Source organism: Taudactylus pleione, unplaced genomic scaffold (assembly GCF_031769625.1).
Source record: "Taudactylus pleione unplaced genomic scaffold, aTauple2 ptg000473l, whole genome shotgun sequence".
Classification (NCBI taxonomy): Eukaryota; Metazoa; Chordata; class Amphibia; order Anura; family Myobatrachidae; genus Taudactylus; species Taudactylus pleione.
In genome coordinates this window covers 10,474,770-10,491,139 of record NW_028284875.1, presented here as the reverse complement: position 1 = coordinate 10,491,139, position 16,370 = coordinate 10,474,770, and the positions used below count along the sequence as shown (strand labels likewise).

General features: G+C 45.3%; 1 protein-coding gene across 1 annotated transcript in view; it reads left to right on the top strand.

Annotated features, from left to right (window-relative positions):
• SMOC2 (SPARC related modular calcium binding 2) overlaps window positions 1-16,370 on the top strand; it is a 424,404-nt gene that overhangs the window by 212,740 nt on the left and 195,294 nt on the right. The gene's annotated exons all lie outside the window — the stretch shown is intronic.

Below are 16,370 nucleotides of genomic sequence, written 5' to 3'. Positions count from 1 at the left end.
TACATAGACACCCTAATCTCACAAATCATGTTTTTACTTATCCAAAACCAGACGCTCGATTGGGAAAACTGAACGACATGGCCAATTTCAAATTCAGGAAGTTACAATAAATTAACTTTCTATTTTATGAATATTGTCCCTCAAATTCACCACTGACTCCAGGTGACTGAAGACATCAACTTCAGGACTGTATTGTAAAGTGAAGTGCATGTACAGTATGTATGTATGTATGTCGGTGTGTGCTTGTATGGCAAATAATGTGGCAAATAATTTACACCTACTGTACTATGTAATATAAGGATGTTCTACATGACCTTGGAATTCAGTGACCTAATATGTGGTAGCAGAACTCCTTGATAACTTTTGATATCAGTAGAGTCCAGTATTCCTATTATAATTATCACATGATTTAACTTTTTGGGGCATATTCAATTGGGCGCAAGGTTTAGCGAGGTAAAAAACCTTGCGTCCCTCGTGCCCAATTTTGGAATACCGTGGGTATGCGCGCTCCCGATACCCGCGGTTTCCAATACAAAAAAAAGGTTGTGGGGTTTTCAGCTCTGAAAACCCTGCGCTGCATAAATAGTAATAATAACAAAATTCTTCACTTACCTGTCCAGGGGTCTCCGGTGATCTCCATGGCTCCCGGTGGCCTCCCCTCTATCTTATCACTGGAGAGGGGGCTTCTGGGAGGCTCCAGGGGCTAGTGGGAGGGGCAAGGACTGCTGGGAGATGTAGTTCTCCCAGCACCCATTGTGGGGGGCCACACTGACACTGGGGGGGGGACACATACACCGGGGGTTACACACACACACTCATACACACACACTCACTCATACTCACTCATACACACTGAAATACTCACCGCTGCTGCAGTACCGCCGGGTGGCCAGAGCAAGTCCCGCTGATTTTTCCTAAAATTATCGATTTTAGGAAAAATCACACTTGCTCGGGAGGTGTGAGAATTAAAACCTCCTGGTGCGTAAAAAAAGAAAAAAATGCACCTATTTGAATAGCAAAAAACCCGCTCCTGCAGGAAAAACCTCGCAGATGCGAGTTTTTTGCTATTCTCGCACCCAATTGAATATGCCCCTATAAATGTTTTCTCTGATTGCTTTTCATAAATTTAAACAATATTCTATGTCGTGAAACTAGACTTTAAGTGAAAGCTGGTGGTTTACTTCTTTCTACATTTGAAAAGTAAAATGAAACAATATATGCAACATAATTTTTCACAATAAATTATTATTTGTGTTGAAACAAAAAAAGGATATGTGTTAATAGGCTTAAATTGTGAGCAGCTGCTGTGTAAACGGTAATAAAAAAATTTGCCTTATTAGGTGACTGGATACCAGTAATTCTGTTTCCTGTGATTCTGGTTGTCTGGAAAAGTTAAATATTTAGAATTTGTTTTATTTGAATGATTGTGCCAAAAGCAACCCTTTGATTTTTTTCTCCTTGTTAGAGAAACATTCAAAACTAAGTATGTGATATAGCACTGTGGAGGGAAGGAGGAGGAGGAAATAAATTTATTTATGGGAAACAGGTTCAGCTAGACCATGCACCAAATAAAGCAAAGGTGCCACCAGCTTAGGTTCTTTATGACAAGTGGTAAAACAGATGGCTTGATGACCCAATAATAAGTATTTGTTAATTATGGTCTACTTTACTGAAGTAGTCTTTCTGTAAATGTTTTTGTCAAGAGGTGCCTTACATTGCAGTATACATTTTGTTTTTCTATTTGTAATATTCCCTGTTTTTTTTTAAAAAAAAGCATTGTTACACCATCAGAAATGTCATTAAAATTAGGTTATTTTCATAATACAAGTAGTAGCAAAAAAATGCATCTCTGTGTGAATAATACCTCTTTTCCACCAAAAACCCGGGTCCGACCTGGGTTTTCAGACATGGTTCCAACTCAGGTCAGACACCGTTTACACAGCACCATCGATCTAGGTTATTCTCAGGTCAGCCCCGTTCACACTGGACCCAGGTCTGCCCTGTTAAACATGTGAGGTCATAAAAAGTGGGAGGTGACTGCTCCACAACCACCAATCAGCTCATTTTAGGCATGATCCAGGTCAGATAACCCGGGTTGCACCGTTTACACTGCACCATTACCCAGGTTCATCCTGGGTCCGACCCTGGTAGCTACCTGGGTTGGATTGCAGGGTCACTTGACCCGGGATATTTTTCAGGGACCCTTTAACACTGAGCTGCAACCTGGGTAGACCCAGCATAAACCCAGGTTTTTGCTCTGGTGTAAAAGGGGTATTAGATGCATTTTAAGGGAAAAAGTTGCAGGAAAAGACATTCAGCGTTACCACAGCTAGAAGGGCTCTATAAGGCGCAAGGAGGCTAGACCTATGAGAACACATCTGTAGAAGACAAGACCGTAACAATAGACTATATATGGCCACTTCAGGGGCACTAAGAGAAATGGAGACCTACAAGGAGTTTGACAAATAAATTGCTCAAACACTGCTTAAAAACCATCTAGGTATCTTTTGGTAAAGAGAAACTGAATAGCAATGGGTATAAGCAAAAACACAAGCCAATGCTTTTTCAATTTGTTTATTTTACTAACTCCAGTGGCGGAACTAGCAGCGATGCAGCCGATGCCTTGCACCAGGGCCCGCTGTGGTACAGGGGCCCATAGTCGCCTGCATCCAACAGCGCCGCTGCACCTGCCGCCAGTGTCCCCCAGGCCCCACAGTATTTAAGTATATTGCGGACCGCAGTGGCAGCGTCCGCACTACACAGTAACAAGCATACCGCCGACAGCAGCGGCTGTGTGTTTGTTATAGCAGCTGCGTCCATGGAGGGAGCCGAGCTGGAGCTCACTCATGAGCTCTGCCTTTCCGGCTCCCGCAGTGGATGAGGGGAGAGACGTCATGACGTCTCTCTCATCGTGCAGAGTGGGAGGAAAGAGGAGCTGATGGTGGTGGGTGCAGGAGCGGGGATTCAGGTAAGTGTGTTTTTGTTCTTTTTGTGTGTTTGTTTGTCTTATATATGTAGGGGGAGCCACTACTGGGGGCACTGCATAGGGGGGACCACTACTGGGAGCACTGTATATGGGACACTACTGGGGGCACTGCATAGGAGGACCACTACTGGGGGCACTGTACAGTCATGGCCAAAAGTTTTGAGAATGATACAAGTATTGGTTTTCACAAAGTTTGCTGCTTCAGTAGTTTTAGACCTTTTTGTCAGATGTTTCTATGGTATACTGAAGTAAAATTACAAGCATTTCATAAGTGTCAAAGACTTTTATTGACAATTACATTAAGTTTATGCAAAGAGTCAATATTTGCAGTGCTGACCCTTCTTTTTCAAGACCTCTGCAATTCGCCCTGGCATGCTATCAATCAACTTCTGGGCCATATACTGACTGATGGCCGCCCATTCAATGCTTGGAGTTTGTCAGAATTTGTGGGTTTTTGTTTATCCACCCGCCTCTTGAGGATTGACCACAAGTTCTCAATGGGATTAAGGTCTGGGGAGTTTCCTGGCCATGGACTCAAAATTTCGATGTTTTGTTCCCCGAGCCACTTAGTTATTACTATTGCCTTATGGCAAGGTGCTGGAAAAGGCATTGTTCATCACCAAATTGTTCTTGGATGGTTGGGAGAAGTTGCTCTTAGAGGATATTTTGGTACCATTCTTTATTCATGGCTGTGTTCTTAGGCAGAATTGTGAGTGATCCCACTCCCTTGGCTGAGAAGCAACCCCACACATGAATGGTCTCAGGATGCTTTACTGTTGGCATGACACAGGACTGATGGTAGCACTCACCTTTCCTTCTCCGGACAAACGTTTTTCCATATGCCCCAAACAATCTCAAAGGGGATTCATCAGAGAAAATAACTTTACCCCAGTCCTCAGCAGTCCAATCCCTGTACCTTTTGCAGAATAATAGTCTGTCCCTGATGTTTTTCCTGGAGAGAAGTGGCTTCTTTGCTGCCCTTCTTGATACCAGGCCATCCTCCAAAAGTCTTCATCCTTACTTTTGAAGGCAACCATAGGGTGGTTAATTCCTGTCAATATATATATATATATATAAAATATGTATATATCATATATATATATATATATATATCAATATCAGGACAGGCGGCAATCTTAGGAGTTATTCACATCAATAGATCATGCTAAGCAGCTCCGACTACAATGATAAAGCTTTGGATTAAAACTGAAATATCAGAGCAGTGGAGACGCTTATAGCATGATTTATTGATGTGTATAGCTGGAGGGCTGTGGAGGGCAACTGAACATATGTTTCTGTGAGTGCCAATCAATGTGATTCATTATATACTGTATATATATATTAGGGATGAGCGGGTTCGAATTTCTGAAATCCGAGCCCCCCCGATCCGAGTCAGGCTCGACTTTTCCCGCCTGACTTGGATCTGAAATCGAGGCAAAATGTCATCATCCCGCCTTCCGGATCTCGTGGGTTTTGGATTCTATAAAAGGTCCCCACGTCGGCGCCATTTCTCACTCCGGCTGTGGACAGTGAAGAGGGAGGGTGGGAGCTAGGGCTGGCTGGGCTGTGTTGTGCTGCTGTTGTCCATAGGGGCTGTGACCACTCAGTCCATAGGGGCTGACTGGGCTGTGTTGTGCTGCTGTTGTCTGGGCTGTGTTGTGCTGCTGTCATAGGGGCTGGCTGGGCTGTGTTATGCAGTCAGTTGTCCATAGGGGCTGTGTCTACTCCAAAGCCTATAGGTGCTGGCTGGACTGTGTTGTGCAGTGTCTCATAAAGGCTGTAGTCCTAGAGGGGTGCTGTAGTGTTGTCCAGGGGGTGATCTGTGCATCAGGGGTGCTCCCCCAAAGTGCACTCGCAAATTTTTTATTTTTTTTCTGTTTGTGAATTGTGTGCGCAGTAGCCGCACGTGCATTAACAAAGTAGTGCCAAGCGTGCACCTGTGTTATAAGTAAAGGGCCGGCTGGCTTGACCGTTAAAGGGTGCTGTAACCCCCAAAGTGCACTCCAAACGAAAAAAAAAATTATTTTCCGTGTTTGTGAATTGTGTGCACTGTACGTGCATCCTCAAAGCAGCAGCGCCAAGCGTGCATCTGTCCGTTAAAGGGTGGTGTAACCCCCAAAGTGCACTCCAACAAAAATAAACATTTTCTTCTGTGTTTCTGAATTGTGTGCACTGTACGTGCATCCTCAAAGCAGCGGCGACAAGCGTGCGTCTGTCTGTTAAAGGGTGGTGTAACCCCCAAATTGTGCTCCAACAAAATAAAATAATCTTTTTTTCTGTGTTTGTGTGTGAAATATATGCGCAGTAGCCGCACCTGCATCCTCAAAGCAGCAGCGCCAAGCATGCATCTGTCTGTTAAAGGGTGGTGTAACCCCCAAAGTGCGCTCCACAAAAAATTAAATATTTTTTCTGTCTTTGTGAATTGTGTGGGCTGTAGCCGCACCTGCATCCTCAAAGCAGCAGCGCCAAGCGTGCGTCTGCCTGTTAAAGGGTGGTGTAACCCCCAAAGTGCGCTCCAACAAAATAAAATAATCTTCTTTTTTTCTGTCTTTGTGAATTGTGTGGCCTGTAGCCGCACCTGCATCCTCAAAGCAGCAACGCCAAGCGTGCGTCTGTCTGTTAAAGGGTGGTGTAACCCCCAAAGTGCGCTTCACAAAAAATAAAAAATTCTTCTTTTTTTTCTGTCTTTGTAAATTGTGTGGGCTGTAGCCGCACCTGCATCCTCAAAGCGCAGCGACAAGCTTGCGTCTGTTTGTTAAAGGGTGGTGTAACCCCCAAAGTGCGCTCCACAAAAAAAAAAAATCTTTTTTTTCTGTCTTTGTGAATTGTGTGGGCTGTAGCCGCACCTGCATCCTCAAAGCAGCAGCGACAAGTGTGCGTCTGTCTGTTAAAGGGTGGTGTAACCCCCAAAGTGCACTCCAACAAAAGTAAAACATTTTCTTCTGTGTTTGTGAATTGTGTACAATGTACGTGCATCAACAAAGGAGCAGCGCCAAGCGTGCGCCTGTGTCCCATAAGTCTGTAAAAGGGTGGTGTAACCTTCAAAGTGCGCTCCACAAAAAATAAACAATTCATTTTTTTCTGTGTTTGTGTGCGAAATGTATGCGCAGTAGCCGCACATGCATCAACACAGCAGCAGCGCCAAGCGTGCGCCTGTGTCATAAGTCAAGGGCTGGTTTGGACATCTGGTGCGGACTGAAGGATGTGCCAACAATTTCTGACATGTCTACTGTCACTGCATATGATACTGTCACCACTGACAGAATGGTGGAGGATTACATTGGTGACAGCATCCAAGTAGGGATGTCAGACAGTCCATACCTGTACTGGCAGGAAAAAGAGGCAGTTTGGAGGCCCCTGTACGAACTGGCTATATTTTACCTGAGTTTCCCCCCCTCCAGTGTGTACTCCGAAAGAGTGTTTAGTGCAGCCGGGAACCTTATCAGCGAAAGGCGTAGGAGGTTGCTTCCACAAAATGTGGAGAAGATGATGTTCATAAAAATGAATTATCAACTCTTCCAGGGAGACCAGCCTCCAGAACGTACAGAGGGACCTGTGGTGGTGGATTCCAGTGGGAACGAATTAATACTCTGTGAGGATGAGGATGTACACAACACTGAAGAGGGTGAGGAATCGGTGGATGAGGAGGATGAGGACGACATCTTGCCTCCATAGAGCCAGTTTGTGCAGGGACAGATTAATTGCCAGCTTGTTTTGTGGGGGCCCAAACGAACCAATCATTTCAGCCACAGTCGTGTGGCAGACCCTGGCGCTGAAATGATTGGTTTGTTAAAGTGTGCATGTCCTGTTTATACAACATAAGGGTGGGTGGGAGGGCCCATGGACAATTCCATCTTGCACCTCTTTTTTTTCTTTCCATTATGTACTGCTTGGGGCCTAGTTTTTCAAACTGCCATCCTGTCTGCCACTGCAGTGTCACTCCTAGATGGGCCACCTGTTTGTGCCACCCACTCGTATCGCTTAGCATAGTAATCCAGCTACCTTGGTGCAACCTTTTGGACATAAAAGCACTATTGTGAGGTGTGAGGTGTTCAGAATAGACTGGAAATGAGTGGAAATTAAGGTTATTGAGGTTAATAATAGCATAGGAGCAGAAAAACCCACAAATTCTGTGATTTTAGCTGTTTTTATGGTTTTTTTCAAAAAAATACAGACCCAAAACACAAAACCCAGAACCCAAAACACGGAAGGGTGGTTTTGGCAAAACCAATCCAGATCCAAAACACAAAGAAAGATCCAGATCCAAAACCAAAACACGAAAAGTGGCCGGTGCACACCCCTAATATATATATAAATATATATATATATGTATATATATATATATATTAGAGATGAGCGATGAGCGCTCCGAACATAGGTTCCCCGCCTGACTTGGATCTCCGTTCGGGGCTGAACAGCGGCCTCCTGATGTCGGATTCTCGCGAGAGAATCTGACGTCAGGGCTCCTCTAGTGTAGGGCAGAACGCTGTAATAGCGGTCTGCCCTACACAGACACAAACACACAGCCGCCAGCGGCAGCTGTGTGTCTATAATAGCAGCCAATGAGTGTCAGGCAGACTCTCATTGGCTGCTGCACGGAGGGAGCCGGTTGGAGCTCACTCATGAGCTCCGTCTTCAGGCTCCCCCAGCTGCGGGTGATGGGAGAGATGTCACGAGTGACATCTCTCCCACAGTGCAGAGAGGAGCGGACGGCTGCAGTCACAAGCAGGAGCGGGGATTCAGGTAAGTTTTTTTTTTTTTCAGTGTAAGGCGGTGCTACTAGGGGCATACTACAAGGGGCATAACTACTGGGGGCACTTATTGTAATGGGGCATACTACAAGGGGCATAACTACTGGGGGCACTTATTCTAATGGGGGCATACTACAAGGGGCATAACTACTGGGGGCACTTATTCTAATGGGGGCACACTACAAGGGGCATAACTACTGGGGGTACTTATTCTAATGGGGGCATACTACAAGGGGCATAACTACTGGGGGCACTTATTGTAATGGGGTCATACTACAAGGGGCACAACTACTGGGGGCACTTATTCTAATGGGGGCATACTACAAGGGGCATAACTAATGGGGGCACAACTACTGGGGGCAGTTGTAATGGGGGCATACTACTAGGGGCACTTGTAATGGGGGCATACTACCGGGGGCACTACTTATGGGGGCATACAACTAAGGGCACTGCTATTGGGGGCATACTATTGAGGGGCACTGCTAATGGGGGATACTATTGAGGGTCACTACTACTGAGGGCATTGTGTAAGGGACACTAATGCTGGGGGCATTGTGTTAGGGACACTATTGCTGTGGGCATTGTATAAGCCACACTAATACTTTGAGCATTGTATAAGGGGCATTACTACTGTGGGCATTGTATAAGGGGCATTGCTACTGTGGGCATTGTGTATAAGGGTCACTAATGTGGACATTGTGTAAAAGGGGTACTACTGTGGGCACTGTGTAAAAGGGGCACTACTGTGTGTCGTAACATATATAAGAGACACTAATTTATGCTGTAATGTGAATCAGGGGCACTATGTGCGGTGTAATGTGAATAAGATTGTGCACTGTGACTCATTGGGCCGTAGCCACCTGTGTATACAAGTACTGTGACTCTGCTGGCCGTACCCCATTGGGTGGGAGGGCCCAAAGACCATTCCACCTTGTTCTGCCTTTCATTTCTGCCACTGCTGTGTGGCAGTGTGTCATAGATGTGCTTTATACTGTGGTGTCTGTGCCGCTGCGCCGCTGCTCTGTCGCTTAGTAACCAGTCGGCTTACTGCAAGCCAACAATGGTGAAAACTATAATTTAAACTGTGAGGTGGTCTAAATTGACTGTAAATGGCTGGAAATTAATGTTATTGAGGTTAATAATACTCTAAGAAGAAAAAAAAAGCCCAATTCATGTGATTTTAGCTTTTTTTGTAAATTTTTGTAAAAAAAGCCAAATCCGAAACCAGTCACCGCTGTTTGGCAAATCCAAATCCAAAGCCGGATGACGAATTAGAACCAAATCCAAATTTGGCAAAAATGGTCTGGCGCGCATCCCTAACATGTATACATATATATATATATATATAATTGTATGGCCTCTTCCCCCTCCGAACAACCTTTCCCCCCACTCCTTATATGTTTATTGTTTCTTTCCCGTTTACCCTCTCCCCTTTTATAATATATTTCATTATTTTCTCATTAATTTCTCCCTGCTTATATATTTACTGTTACAAATTCCAGTGACCACTCCTAGTAAGGCTACGAGGTCATCCGCCACTAACAACCATCTGTTGTTCCCTTAGAGATTAACTGCTCACTGGTACTTAGGCGGCCACCTGGACTTACTGCTCGGAGTAGTAGCAGCTTACAGGGGTGTCGACTGGAATCATAAGATGAGGGAAAGAGTCTTGTTCAGGAAGAATTAATGGGGCAGTTTAGAGAGATCCGATGGTGTGGCCAATATGCCGATGGTGCGGCCAGAGCCGATGGTAGGAAGCTGATAATGAGTGTTGATTTGAGAGATTTGAGAGCCGATGGTACGGCAAATGTGCAGATGGTGCGACAAATGTGCCGATGGTGCGGCTCATGTGCCAATGGTGCGGCAATAGCCGATGGGAGACAGTTCAACAGTAGATGCTGCATCTTTGAGAGCCGATGATGCAGCAAATGTGCCGATGATGCTGCAAATGTGCCGATGGTGCGGCTTGTGAGCCACTGGTGCGGCAATAGCCGGTGGTAGACAGTTAAAAGTAGATGTTGAGGCTTTGGGAGCCGATGGTGCAGCGAATGTACCGATGGTGCGGCTTGTGTGTCAATGGTGCGCCAATAACCAAAGGTAGACAGTTTAACAGTAAATGCTGCAGCTTTGGGAGCCGATGGTGTGGCAAATGTGCTGAAGATGCGGCAAATGTGCGGTTGGAAGAGGAGTAGGTAATTGGTGCTGCGGCTTGGAGAGCTGGTGGCAGCACGGTGGTATTGGTGTGGCTAGGGAGCCATAGAAGAAGCTGGAGAACCGGGGACAGCACGGAAGCTGTTGGTGCGGCAAAGGTGCCAAAGGTGCGGCAAGAGCAGATGGTAGAGGAGTTGGTAGTCGGTGCTGCAGCTTGAAGAGCCGATGGCAGCATGGTGGTATTGATGCGGCTAGGGAGCCTTAGAGGAAGCTGGGGAGTCGGAGATAGCATGGAAGCCACTACAGGAAAAACAAAATCTTCACCACGAGGAGGACCAGAACTCTGACCATGCAGCCGAGCCGAGGGAACCCACAGATACGCTATAGTCGGCGAGGTGGCAAAAGTCCAGTGTGTACAAATAGGTGGAACCACCAATCACGCTGCACTGTGGATGACACGTCACTTCCTGAGGCGTGCCGCCTAGCAATAGGTGAAACTGAGGTAACCCCGTCCTGACTGGGTAAACTGCTTGAGGGAGACAAGTTGTGACTGCGATTTGTAACATTTACTTAGTTTCACTCCCTCACCCCACTCCTTAAATAATATATTTAATGATTTATAGCACTTACGCTAATGGGTGGTCTGGGTTCTGCTCAGTCCTCCAGGCCCCAACGAGCTCCATCCTACTCTTGGCTCGTTGTCTTCTTGGGGTCCCCTGGTGGTGTGGCGCTGTCATCATCGCCGGAGGAGGAAGGCCAGCAGGGACAGACATGTGCAGGCAGACACTCGTGTACTTGTATCTGAGGATGCCCTTGGCACCTGTAGGCAGTCGTTGGGGCAGAGAAGCTGGGCTGGAGTGTCCTCAATACGGCCCTTTTCTGCACATGCACAGACCTCCAAATAGCCTAAACGCTGCCCGAACGGAGCTCTGCAGCCTGGCATCCAGTCTGTGAATCAGACCAGGCGGTGTAAGACAGCCTGTGTCTGTTGCAGCATGGCAGGCCACTGAGGGGAGCATGGGGCCCGGCCCAGAGGGCAGGTGTAGGAGCGGGCGACGGGGGCCCCCCTCACTGTCTTAGTGTGCGGGCCCGGGACTCCAGTCCCGGCAGTCCCCCCCTGATGGCGGCCCTGCTCCCACAGAACAACCACAACCCACATTACTATGAAACAAATTCATGTAAGCAGTGTATCAATGTAAGTCTCAGCAATATTAAATACCAAAAACAATAATACTGTCAATTTAAGGTACTAATACTTGAATTCCTAGAAGTGACAGGGAACATCTGTTAGTATACTATGTGGATGTAATAAATAGGAAATATTTATCAAAATGATATGTGGATGAACCAGTTAATTAAAGATCACTGAACCCATAAAACCATCTGTAATACTACAAATAAGTTGTGTGTATCACTCCAAATTGAAAAGGAAATGACCCCAGGGGATTCAACTGCTATAACTTTATCTGCTATCATTCACACTCTTCATCATTACAAACCAAGGGGAACATTCAATTCCCTGCGAAAAGTTCCGTATTTTTCGCATGCTGGACTTTTCGACTACTTCGCCATTATTCAATGTGGAAAAGTATCGCGCGCGTGCCCGCTTTCACCGTATTCAATTAGAAATTGGCGAAAACGGGACCCGGCGAAACTGTAGTATGCGAAAAGTGCTGTCAGATATGGGGAAATCAGCCAGACACCCCCAAAAGATGCACTGACATTGGGGTTCACTCTAGTTACCCCCGAATAGGCCTGCTGAAGGTATTTGGGGTACTTAAATGCTCTCAATAGCTGCTGTTTAATGGTGAAGAAAAGCATTTAGCATTTTTATTTGTAGAAAATAAGTAGACCCAGCAAATTTGGGGTATATGAAAATAGGTGCAAGCATATTTTTAAGTTGCTAAAGTGAAGTTTTAAAAATTAAAAACCCACCTGCCGCCAGCACCTGCAAACTTAAAAACATCTGGGGCATAGTTGGGGACCCCCCTGGAGTCTATTTTGCTAATTTTTAAGTTTGTCCCATGACCTTGGACTTTTTCACCCCCAAAACAAAATTACTTTTTTGGGGTGATCTAAGGACTTTTTAAAACTTTTTTAAACACAGTTTACCTTTGGGGAACTGTCCCAAGGGTGCAGGGGGGTTCCCGCAGCTTTGCACCCCAAAACCACAATTCTACACTTTTTTCGACACCTATTCATAGGCAAGACTTTATCGCAGGTCCCATTGCATTAAGTTTCCGCACTGGTGAAAAGTCTTTGGAATTGAATATGGAGGAAACTTTTTGCATGGCGAAATTATGTCACTGGCAAAACTTTTCCGCAGAAACGGATTTATCGCGGCTAATTGAATACGGCCCCAAACATGCTGTGGGGAGAATTGCACCTACTATATTGATGAAAGTTTGATCTAAATATATGAAATATCAATATCTCCATATTTATAGCAACAGTATGTCCTAAATAGTAGAGGTGTGAATAATTTATCAGATGAATAAAACTTGATCCTCCATATTATTAACATCATTAACACTATTATTACTGGATCCTTGGTGTATTACGTACCTATCATAACAAATATACAGAGATACCTGAAACTTTACCAACATCACAGTTACTACTGGGATTAACACGCAGACATTGGTGCAGTAAACTATTTTTTTTATTTCACTTAGAGACAGAGGCGTCACTAGGGTTGGTGTCACCTGGTGCTGTAATGCATGGTGACACCCCCCCTCCACCCAAAAAAAAAAAATTGAGACCAAGATGCGCAGCGCCGCAAACTTTTCCCCCTTACCTGTCCAGCATTCACACTGTGCTCCTCCCAGGATGCCGGGCGCATCCGGCGGGCGTAATGATGCCACGCCCGGTATTCTGGGTAGCAGTGCTTAAAGTGGTCCTAGAGACGTGGTGGAACGACCGCCCCATCCTCAGCAATTTATCAATAAAAGGACAGCATGCGCCTAAGGCACATGGTGCAAAAAAGGGGCGTGATCTCGAAAGAAAATGGCATGTTCATACAATACTATCCCCAATTCAAATTACAACGCACAGTAGCACAATCTTATTCACATTACACCGCACATAGTGCCCCTTATTCACATTGCACCATAAATTAGTGTTCCTTATTTATGTTACGACACACAGTAGTGCCCCTTTTACACAATGCCCACAGTAGTGCCCTTTTTACATAATGCCCACATTAGTGACCCTTATACACAATGCCCATAGTAGTGCCCCTTAAACAATGCCCCCAGTAGTAGTGCCCCTTATGCAATGCCCCCTGTAGCTCTGCCCATTTAAACAGTTCCCCCTTAAGTAGTGCCGCTTTATGCAATGTACCCTGCAGCTGTGCCCAATATGCAATGCCCCCTGTATTATAGCCCATCATGCAATGCCTCCTGTATTAGACCCCCATATACTGTGCCCCCACTAGTGCCCTTACACAGTGGCCCCAGTAGCGTCCCTTATGCAGTGCCCCTTACAAAGTACCCCAGTAGCGCCCCTTATATAGTACCCCCAGTAGCACCCCTTATATAATACCCCCAGGAGCTCCCCTTATGCAGTGTCCCCAGACAGTAATGCCCCTTATGCTGTGCCCCCAGTAGTACCCTTATACTGTGCCCTCTATACACTATCCCCAGTAGTGCCAATATGCAGTGGCCCCAGTAACGCTGCTTATGCTGTGCCCCCACCCCTGTACAGTACTACTTACCTTCCTTTACGAAGTCCAGGCTGGCTTGTCCAGGCGGCGGGCACACACCTCCTTCTTCTCCTTCCCAGAATGGAAAGGTATATTTCCTTCAGCCGGCGTGCCGCGTGCCTGATGACGTCACCGCGGCCAGCGTCCAGAGCCACACACAGGCAAAGAGAGATGCTCTGTGCCTGTGTGTGGCTCTGAACGCCGGCCGCGCCGCAGTGAGAGACTTAACTCACCCGCAGCGGCGGCTGCAGGGCCAGTCTATTTGGGGTCGGCAGGGGGTGTGCGGGCAACGGACGGGTCTGTGGATGACGTGCGGCCCGCATGTGTGTGTGTTGCTCTTTTTGGTGTCACCCTCTTGAAGGGTGACACCCGATGCGGGCCGCACCCCCCGCACCCCCCTAGTGACGCCACTGCTTAGAGAACAAATTTTTCGTGGTTTCCTAGGAAGCATACACCTTCATATGCAATCTCTACAATGGGTATATTTGCTAGAGAACCTATTATACCAAAATGTAAAAATTATTTTATTTGATGAATCAACAATTGTAAAAATGGAATTGGTGTAGACATCAGACCTTATGCTTCCAAACAAACTTCACCTAATCCTCGTTGTGGTTAACACTTGTGGTACTAATGCAATATAAAACTGTGTATGCAAACTATTTAAATTTCACTTTTAAAAATAGATTCTGCATTTTTTTTCTAAAAGTTCATAAAGAGTTTATGATAACTTAAAATCAACTGGGGAGTGTGGCAAAGAGAGTTGATGACAAGAATTGTTGAATAAAGGAACAGTGTAATCTGTGAAGGAGGCCACACTTATTATGTACCATATTTTGTTATATTAGGTTATTATATGTTATTTAATTATGTTATATAAATATATTATTTTTCTTTTCTACGATATTAAATTAAAATTACATTTAGGGGTCTATTTACTAAGCAGTGTTAGGAGACAGAGTGAAAACTGATAAGAAAGCGATAAGGTGCCAGCCAATCAGTTCCCAACTGTCATTTTTCAAACACAGATGACAGTTGGGAGCTGATTGGCTGGCACCTTATCACTTTTTTTTATCACTTTTCACTCTGTCTCCTAACACTGCTTAGTAAATAGACCCCTTAATAATACTGTATATGGTAAGGCTTAATGCTTTTGATTTCCAGTAATTTCCAGTTATCAGATAATTTCAAAATAGTTTAGTTAGCCATTAAGGTTTGCCCAAACTTCATGGGAATGTTTGGAGAAGATATGTTCTGCTTTTGCTGTGTGTGTAGCAGTTCAGGGTTTTTCTTTAATGGGGCTGGGGGAGGTTTATAGCTTTAAAAGTGCTTGGTGTATTTAGATGCCCTTGGGTTTGTTAGTATGATAATCAGAGGTCATTAAATCATGGCACTTGGTTTGGATGGCCTGACCATCGCATGGTGCACTGCAAACGATACATTGAACAACTGTCCCATTTTGTTTTACCCATAGATTACATTGTCTATGGTGAAGGAATTAGTAGTGGTGATGCCTAAACCAGAGTAGGACCATCTCTTTACTTACATGCAATGCTAAGATTCGCACAGTACCATGAAGTAATATTGTCATTTATCAATCCCAAAAAAACATGCTTTATGCACCAAAAATCTACAGCCATTACCTAAGCAATTTTAGCATGTACAGTAGGTGCTGCAGTGTTTTCTTAAATAAATGTAAGATCTTAATTTCTGTTGAATGGATCTCCCCTAATATTCTGAAAATACAAACTCTCTGCACTAAGGAGCTCATTCAGACCCGTTCGTTAATTGCGACTGCTCGCTCCCAGCGTATTTACATTTTGCAAAGTGATATCAAGGCAGCCGGTTGCTCGGCAAGGCATAAGCACGCCCAGTATGTCTTGGCGAGCGTCACTTTGTCATTGTAGACGCCCATTAGCGTGTATTTAGATGCCCACTAGCACACGTCATCTCCAGGAAGTGTCTTAAAACATTGGTACATCGTGGACCATCGAAAGCGATTGTAGCGCTTGTTATTGACTCTACCCTCCCGCAAGCACTGCGAGCAGTTCAGGCTAAAAAAAGCCAAGTGACGTGTTCAATGACGCTACTTTGCTAATTATGCACACTCATTAAACTCCGTTCTGATGGCAAGACACGCCTGCGTTCAAACATCCACTCCCACGGCACATTCTGTCACTTAAAGAAGCGGGCAGTCTGTGTACTACGAGCGCACGATTCCCCATCGCTAAGACTGGCTTGTGCATGCACATTTTAAATTATACGCATGTGCAGATGGGCGACTATCGGTCAGTGCGAGTGGCCGCAGCTTAGCGAGCAGGTTTGAATCAGGTCCTATGTCCCTGACTGTATGGGCCACAAATAACTTTGTTGTGCTTCCTTGCATGGGTTACTCACCTCGGGTGCTCTTTCATCCACACACACTGTTTGTTTCTTATTATGGATACTCTGGAAAGAGTTTAAGCATCTCCATACTACAAAAAAAATGACTCTACACATTTGCACTTGAATTAATATCCTTCTCTAACAGTCCTATTAAGGTTTTTGGTTGTCCTCCTATTGAAGCTGAGTCCAAATGATAGTCTTTCCAAATCACGAGCCATATCTGTGCATAGCGACATAATCCTACAATACAGGTACTTACTTGGCCAGGGCTAACGGAAGCTCTGTGGGCAGCCTAGGCAGCTCCCCCACCTGTCTGATAAACCACAAATAACTTGAGAATTGTGCCACCCTCCTCCAACCCTGCTGATTCCTTTTTTTTTTGCAGGCTAGAGGT